Raw genomic sequence first — 7,629 nt, 5'->3', positions numbered from 1 at the left:
CTTCCACTTCCTACATCCTTTCTCACAAAATGTATTATCCAGATTAACATGTAGCTAAAGATCATTTTTATTTAAAGTGAAAAACATAGTGCCCATATTTAAGTTATTTTCAGTTATTTGAGAGGCTCTAACCCATTTGATAGCTTAGAATATGAAAATAGACTAGGTCTGGGGCGCCTGGGTGGCTTAGTCGGTTAAGCGTCTGACTTTCACTTGGGTCATGATCTCGCGGTTCGTGGGTTCGAGCCCCGCGTCGGGCTCTGTGCTGACTGCCAGCTCAGAGCCTGGAGCCTGTTTCAGTCTGTGACTCCCTCTCTCTCTGGCCCTCCCCTGCTCACGCTGTCTCTCTCTCTCCTAGAAATAAATGAAACATTAAAAAAAAAAAAAAAGAAAATAGACTAGGTCTGGCCTGAATAATTATAAACAACAGGTGTTTTAGTCTATGTATTCCTGCCTCAATGAGGACTGGATGAAAAACTACCCAGTCTTCCATTTATTGCTTATAAACTCTATACATACTTTAAATTCTGGCATGGTACAATAAGATTTCTGAAATGGAAAGCACAGAGACTGTGCCACCTTCAAGTTGAAAAAGACAGTGCATCTTTGATCACTGCAGTGGAGACAGAGCTGCTGAGACTTCATTCTTTACAATTCACCTCTTCGGAATCTTCACTTTCATCAAGGTGGCTCTTCACTAGTATTGTTTACAACTCAGGAGTACCCTCATTGCTGCCTTGGAGGTCTGGGCTCTGCACCGGGAAACAACCCAAACCAACTTCTTGCAATATTTAAGAGAAAATACTCAGCTAGACATTTAGAAACTACCCCCTTCAATAAAAGAACTCAGTGTCATTAATCTTCAAATACTTTATAACAAGCAGGAAAATTTGTGATAACTTAATGACTTACGTTTGTACTTCCAGATTGAGGAGGTACAAAGCTCATACAGATGGCTTTGCTTTTGAAAAGACTCGTTGAAAATTGCAAGTTTTCAGCTGAGCTTCCAGGTTACCAAGTCTCAATATTTCTTTCCTTTCTGAAATATGAAGTATAATGTTCTTACACAAGTAGAACAGAGTTCAAGACAGCAGTCTGTTCCATTTCATAATTCTGATTTTTTTTCCAAAATTATATTTTCCCTCCATTTTCTGTCAGAATCAGTGCATTTACATTAACTAACTTGGATTACTTCAGGAGTGGATGAAATGCATTCGTGTTCAACTATTCTGGCAGCCAGCAAACACAACAGACTCCAACATGAGGCAAATCTTAGGTTTCCCTTCCATAAAAGCCAAGGATCTGTCTAAAAGATTGGCAGCCAGGATGAAAGTTTATGTGCAAGATTTACCCAAAATGTTGGTAAAATCCCTTAGATCTTGACATTTTTCTGTCTCCAACAGAAAACATTGCATTCTCAAGGGTTACCTTCATCAAGCTCGGTCCTTTTTTCTTGTGGTCGGAATTTCTAGCTCCAAGGAGATTTTCAACAGTACAGACAGCTGGACTCATTCCAGACTGCCAAAGATCTATGCCCCCAGATCCTTCAAACTAGGTAGAAGATGCTGCATGTGCCTTAGAAATGGCTGAGCACAGAGGAACATGACAGACCCTGGGCCAGGTACCCAACAGTTTAGCAGTGCCCCTAACAGGCATCCAGCTCTCCATTCTCACTACCATCTCCTCTCAGCCTCAGAGCCCAGCGTCATGTCCTGCCCATGCCAAGCCACCTGCTGGCAGCCTCTCTTCCTGCGGACTCTGGCATTGCAGGTGCCCTAGCCCTCTGGAGCCATGCCATGCCACCGGCAAAGGCCGAAGCAAACCACTTCTTGTCCATCATATATTTATTTTCCAAAGTTAAACATTGTCTTCTGAATTTTTCTTTTTTTAGAGGACCCTGTTTTTCTTTCATAGTCCCACTATCTTTTCTCATACTCTTGATGATATTAATTATACTTTATTTGGTTTCTTCTGTTCCACTGATGGTCTTTGTTATTGTATGTTTTCTTGTTTTGTTTTGTTTTTGTCTCTCCTAAATTGTCTTTTCTTGAATGTCTAGTGATTGTTGGCTGTCCTTTCATATGTAACAGTGAGGAGCTGACTGGAAGAAGTGCATGGGTGTGTGTTGATGGATGGAGGGTAGTAACCTGGCTGTCTAGGATTCTAGGAGCTAGGCAGAGGAAGCGGCCTGCTGGTCTTGCATTTCATTATGTAGATTTTTGCATTATCTTACCACTCCCAGCCTCTACACATATCCCCACCTAACCTGTGCCTGTTGTCTCTGAACTCAGAGGTTCCTTGGCTCAGTTTCTCCTGACTAAGCACACTATTACCTATGATGGATGTGGGTGGGGTAGTTTCCTGACTGCTCAGAAAGTGTAAGGGACCAGGGAAATTCAACCAATTGGTATATAGATTTTCAACCAATCATGTTGCCAATCATACCTCACTTCATGTTTTAAGCATCCCGAAAGGGAAGTTAGATCAATACTTATAGATACTCCACCTCCTATAGGCATTTGGATTCCTATTTTTTCTGGCCTGCTAAGACCATTAAATGTCCCCCATCAGTTTTTTTGTCTAAACTTAAAAAAAAAATCTTTCATCTACTATTGTTCACTGATATTTTAATGAAATTTTTGGAGGGAGAACTGCTGGACAAAGATGGTCAAGTTTAACTGGAAGTTAGCTTATATTTCTAAAACAACATCATGGGTATACATATGGTTTGCAGGTAATATGTAATGCCATATATCAAATGTAATATTAGAATATTCTTCTGGCTCTAGCTTCAAAGAATAATTAGAATTTGAACCTCTTAGCAGCTATCATCCTAATCCAGTGATACTATCCTAGACCAGGACACTACCATCATGTGGATTGGAACAGTGTGGGAAATAACAGAAGCCAATCTGGATTTCCTCTCATGCCTGAAATTTGCCCAGGAGCTGACTTCAGCCCACACTATGCTTGCTGTCACTCAGAGGAGATGTCCTACATCATGTTTGTGTTGTTCAATGAGTAAATGCTTAGCAGTCATGTGAAATAAAAGGCTTTGTTTTCTCCCCATTCTTAAATCTGATGTAACATTCATTTCTCTCTTTAGTATGTGTGTACCAACCTCTTAACTCCCTTCTGTGGCTGCCTATTGAGGAGGAGTCTAGACCACTGATAACCCTTACTTGGCAAGAAGTGTGTAGAATGCAGGAGAGGAAAGCCTCCCCCACTGGCAGGACCCATCTTGACCGATGCTTTGTAGTTTTGCCAAAATAAGCCCAGGAACCTTTTGTAATCAGCCTCCTCTTGCTTATTATGTCACTGCAGTTTCTAGATTTGCTTTCAGCAAATCCAAAAAGAAAAATGTGAACCACAAGCTCCTGACAGTAGGCAGCTGATTCAGTACTAAGATGAGGACTTTAACCCCGAACGTCAGACAACAAGCACAGTTTAATGAATGGGAGCACATGAATGAAATACCACTTTCAAGACTCGCTGAGTAGCCTGGGAAAGCTTTAGAGTGAGATGAATATTTTTGGAATGGTGGGTGGCTTCTAGCCACTGGACATAAGTGAGAATGTCCCTCCCATTTCTAAGCCCGTTTCTCCAACCACAGCCAGAAAAGGTCAACAGTTAGATTACATCTATTCCCAATCATCTCCACCCTTTTTCCAAAAAATCTGAATGTTCATCCATGTGTATTCTTGACCTCATCTAGTCCCAAGCTTGTTTTTTAAATCTCCTCCCCTTCTACCTTCCTATTCTTATTATTTTTAAGCAATACCCTCGCTTTATCCTCAGAAGTATGTTTTGCCTTACATTCTGTTTTGTCTGATATTAATTTTTTCATCTTTCTTTTGATCATTTTTTGAATGGTATATATTTCCTCATCCATTTTGATTTGGTTTTAATTTATGTAATTAATTATTTAATATGGGTGTCTCTTATAAATAGGCATGTGGCTAAAATTTTTATTCAATATGATAAAATCTGCCTGATAAAATTAACCTAATTGTATTTATTATGGTTACTGGTATTGTATTAGGATTTTACTAAAGTGTTTTCTGTTTAGCCAAAGTTTTTCATAGATTCCTTCCCTACCTATATTCTGTTGGATAAATACTTTTGTTTCCTTTTTTTCCATGATGATTTCTTTTCCTTAAGTTTATTTATTATTTTAAGAGAAAGGGAGAGAGAGAGGGAGGGAGAGAGGTGAGGGAGGGAGAGAGAGAGACAGAGAGAGAGAGAGAGAGTGTGTGTGTGTGTGTGTGTGTGTGTGTGTGAGAGTGGGGGAGGGGGGAGGGGCAGAGCGAGAAGGAGAGAGAGAGAATCTCAAGCAGGCTCCACACTATCAGCACAGAGCCCAATGCCGGGCTTGAACTCATGAACAGGGAGACCATTCCTGAGCCGAAATTGGACGCTCAATTGAGTAAGCCACCCAGGCACCCCTTGGTGATGATTTCAAAGCTGAAGACTGTATTTTTATTCTTTCTGGCGATTTCCAGTAAAATTTTGGCATGAATACTTAACTATAATTTTTAACAAACATTAACAGTATTTCTACCTTTACCCCTAACCAATCACATTGTCTTTTACAATCTCTTCCCACACAGTGTTATTGTTGTTGTTTAGACTTTTCATTTTATCCTTTATTTTGAATCCACACAAAAAATAACTTTATTGTCTGTAACTCATTTAATGCTTTGTCATTTGCTTGCATTTGGAGCAAAGAATATAAACCATCCTGAATGGAAGCCCTTGAATTTAGGAACATGTTCAAGTCTCTCCTCATTATTTTGGAGGGGTTCCAATGCTGTCAAACAGATTCTCAAATCGAACATCATCAAAAGATTAAGGACGACTCACCTTCAAACTAAAATCCGAGTCCCTTCTCAAGGCTTCTAAGGCTCTCCAGGACCTGCTCCTACCAAACGCTCCAGGCTTCTGCCAGTCCTTATAGGACTAGTGAAATGCCAACCAAGACTGAACAGTACATGAGCATGCACGCACATGCACTCACAAGAGCGCGCACACACACGTGCGCACACACACGCACAGAGCACAGCACATACTACGCTGTCCCTCACTTCCGAACATTTGCTCATGCTCAGTGTGTCTACGATGCCTTTCTCCTCCGCACCTCTCCCATCTCTGTCTCTGATATCCACGAGCTAACTCCTCATTCTTTCTGGCTTCAACTCCCATGAGCATTTTCCTCTGCTTAGCCGCTACCATCAGATTGCTGGGACTTCCATAGTTGCTTATATTTTATAATTTGGCTTATCTTTTTTTTTTTCTTCAGTGTTTATTTGTTTGTTTTTGAGAGACAGACTGTGAGCCAGGAAGGCGCAGAGAGAGAGGAAGACACAGAATCTGAAGCAGTCTCCAGGCTCTGAGCTGTCAGCACAGGGCTCAAGGAGGGGCTTGAACCCCCAGACTGCACGATCATGACCTGAGCCCAAGTCGGTCGCTTAACCGACTGAGCCACCCAGACGCCCTGGTTTATCTTTTTATAATATGGCTGTTTCCCACATTAGACAAAGAGTCACATGAGCGTAATGAGTCTGTCATTAATGTTTGCATTCTCTCAGTGCCTGGCACAGCGCCTGACATATAGGAAGTACTCAATATGTATTTGGTGAAGGAAAAAACAAAGGAGAAGTACTACGGGCTTGGTTAAGGGTAAAAAACAATTAGGCTAAATACTTTCAATTAAGATTAGCGTTTATCTCTAGCTTCAGAATTAGCCAACCATAAGGAACACCAGTGAGACTATTAATGAATAAACGAGAATTCAGTCATCTAATTGGAAAATAATACTGAAACAGGGACTATCCGAAGAAATTGTTTCTGGGGCCTGTGTATGTGCTCACGTGCCTACACACATATCACGTATTCTTTTTTCCGTTTGTCCATAAGATAACTTCTTACTGAGTTCTGAGGAAGAGATATCTCAGGAAATACAATTGATAGGTACTACCCTGAGGTTAAGAGAGGGGACCTTGCAGGTAACAGAGGAAAATGTGGAGACATTAATTCAGCTCCATTAAGAAAAAAAAAGATGTTTAGTACAGAGAAAGGATATAATGACATATAAATATGCCATTTATAAGACAGAAGATAGAGATTTAAGAAAGAAATGGGGAACAGCAATAATTTAATGTAAGAGAATATAGACAGGGATATTATACCACTGAAATCTAACCTTAAAATATATGAAGAAAACACCTGAACAATAGAGAAAAATTGATAATCAACATATAAAAATGTAATATATTCAATATAAAAATTCTGAAATTACAAAAATATAGATAAGTGGAAAAATCAGAAAATATGCCTGGTATCAAATGAGCAAGTTGAAAACTGTAATATGTCCTAATAGATGCCTTAAATTTCACGAAAAAGCAAATAAAGAATTCTCTAAACTCCAAAAGCAGTAAGCAGATTACGGACAGGAAACCAAAGTCAAGAGTGCTTCAGACTTATCAGACAGCGGGGTGACACCTTCAGAGTCTGAAAGAGAAAGTGTGTAATCCGAGACTGTTACACACCAAATCTAAAAGATGCCAATTTCCAACATCCCTTTCACTCATGCTTTTTTTCTTCAGAGAAAATAGAGTGTGGTGCTTAGAACACTACTAACAAAGGATTACAGGAAAATTCGAAGTAACATCTTCAAATGTCTTGTAAATTACTCGGTTTAGTGATGCGTAAATAATGGGGAGCAGATAAAAGAATGGCCATTTAAAGGGGTAAAATACAAACACCCAAAAGGAAAGAAGTTGGTATGGATTTTAAATAACTCCAATAATTTCTGGAACAAAATCATACTTTAAAAAATGTCAGTTTTTCATATAAAAATCCTATATGAAAACAATGTGACAGGAGAAAAAGAAAATTTTAAAAAGCATAAAACATCTGATATACTAATGATCCAAATGTACTGGGATTGCTGAGGCAGATACAATTTATGGATTTATGTCAGCTGACAGATATGTACTGTGTATTTATGTGTCAGGCTCAAAACCAGAGACTACACGAGACTATGGGAATATAGTGACGAACAATTAAATGTGGCAACTGCCCTCTCAAGGCAGGTATGGTTGATATAAATGAATATGAATGGCAAAGTGATACAAAGAATAAACAGTGCTATAGAGAGTAAGAGGAGTCCTAATATTTCTGGCATTACAGATGAAACCTGAAAGTGTGTTTTGACTTGTTTACAAGAAATTTCAGAAACAGAATGATACCTTCTGAATGATAGCAAAATACAAAAGGAAAACGTAAGAAGGAAATGCATCAAAATCTTACCCTCCATCTGCCTTCAGCTTCATTGCCTTAGGTAAGTAACTCCATTACAATTATGCAAGTGTCATCTTCCCTCTCTTCCCTTATTTTTATAGCACATGTGTAAATACAAACCTGTACACACACACACACACACACACACACACACACACACACACACACCTAGAATATTATTTCTAAATCTGTATATGCTGCCAATCACTTATCACACTTAACAGTCACTGGCTTCTTCATCTATAGTTTCTGGGGCCTATGAAGCTTCTTGAGGACAGAAAGCAGATCTTATTCTACTTGGACCATCAGGGTCTAAGCAATACCCCT

At 39.4% G+C, this 7,629-nt stretch overlaps 1 pseudogene; it reads right to left on the bottom strand.

Moving 5' to 3' along the window:
- Window positions 1-477: 477 nt before the first annotated feature.
- Window positions 478-1,415, bottom strand: LOC120243681 (annotated as a pseudogene).
- Between the last annotated feature and the right edge of the window lie 6,214 nt (window positions 1,416-7,629).

The sequence above is a fragment of the Hyaena hyaena genome, unplaced genomic scaffold, assembly GCF_003009895.1.
Source record: "Hyaena hyaena isolate Hyena2069 unplaced genomic scaffold, ASM300989v1 scaffold_352, whole genome shotgun sequence".
Taxonomy (NCBI): domain Eukaryota; kingdom Metazoa; phylum Chordata; class Mammalia; order Carnivora; family Hyaenidae; genus Hyaena; species Hyaena hyaena.
Note: the sequence above shows the minus strand (reverse complement) of the source record. Positions and strands in the feature narration are given on the sequence as shown.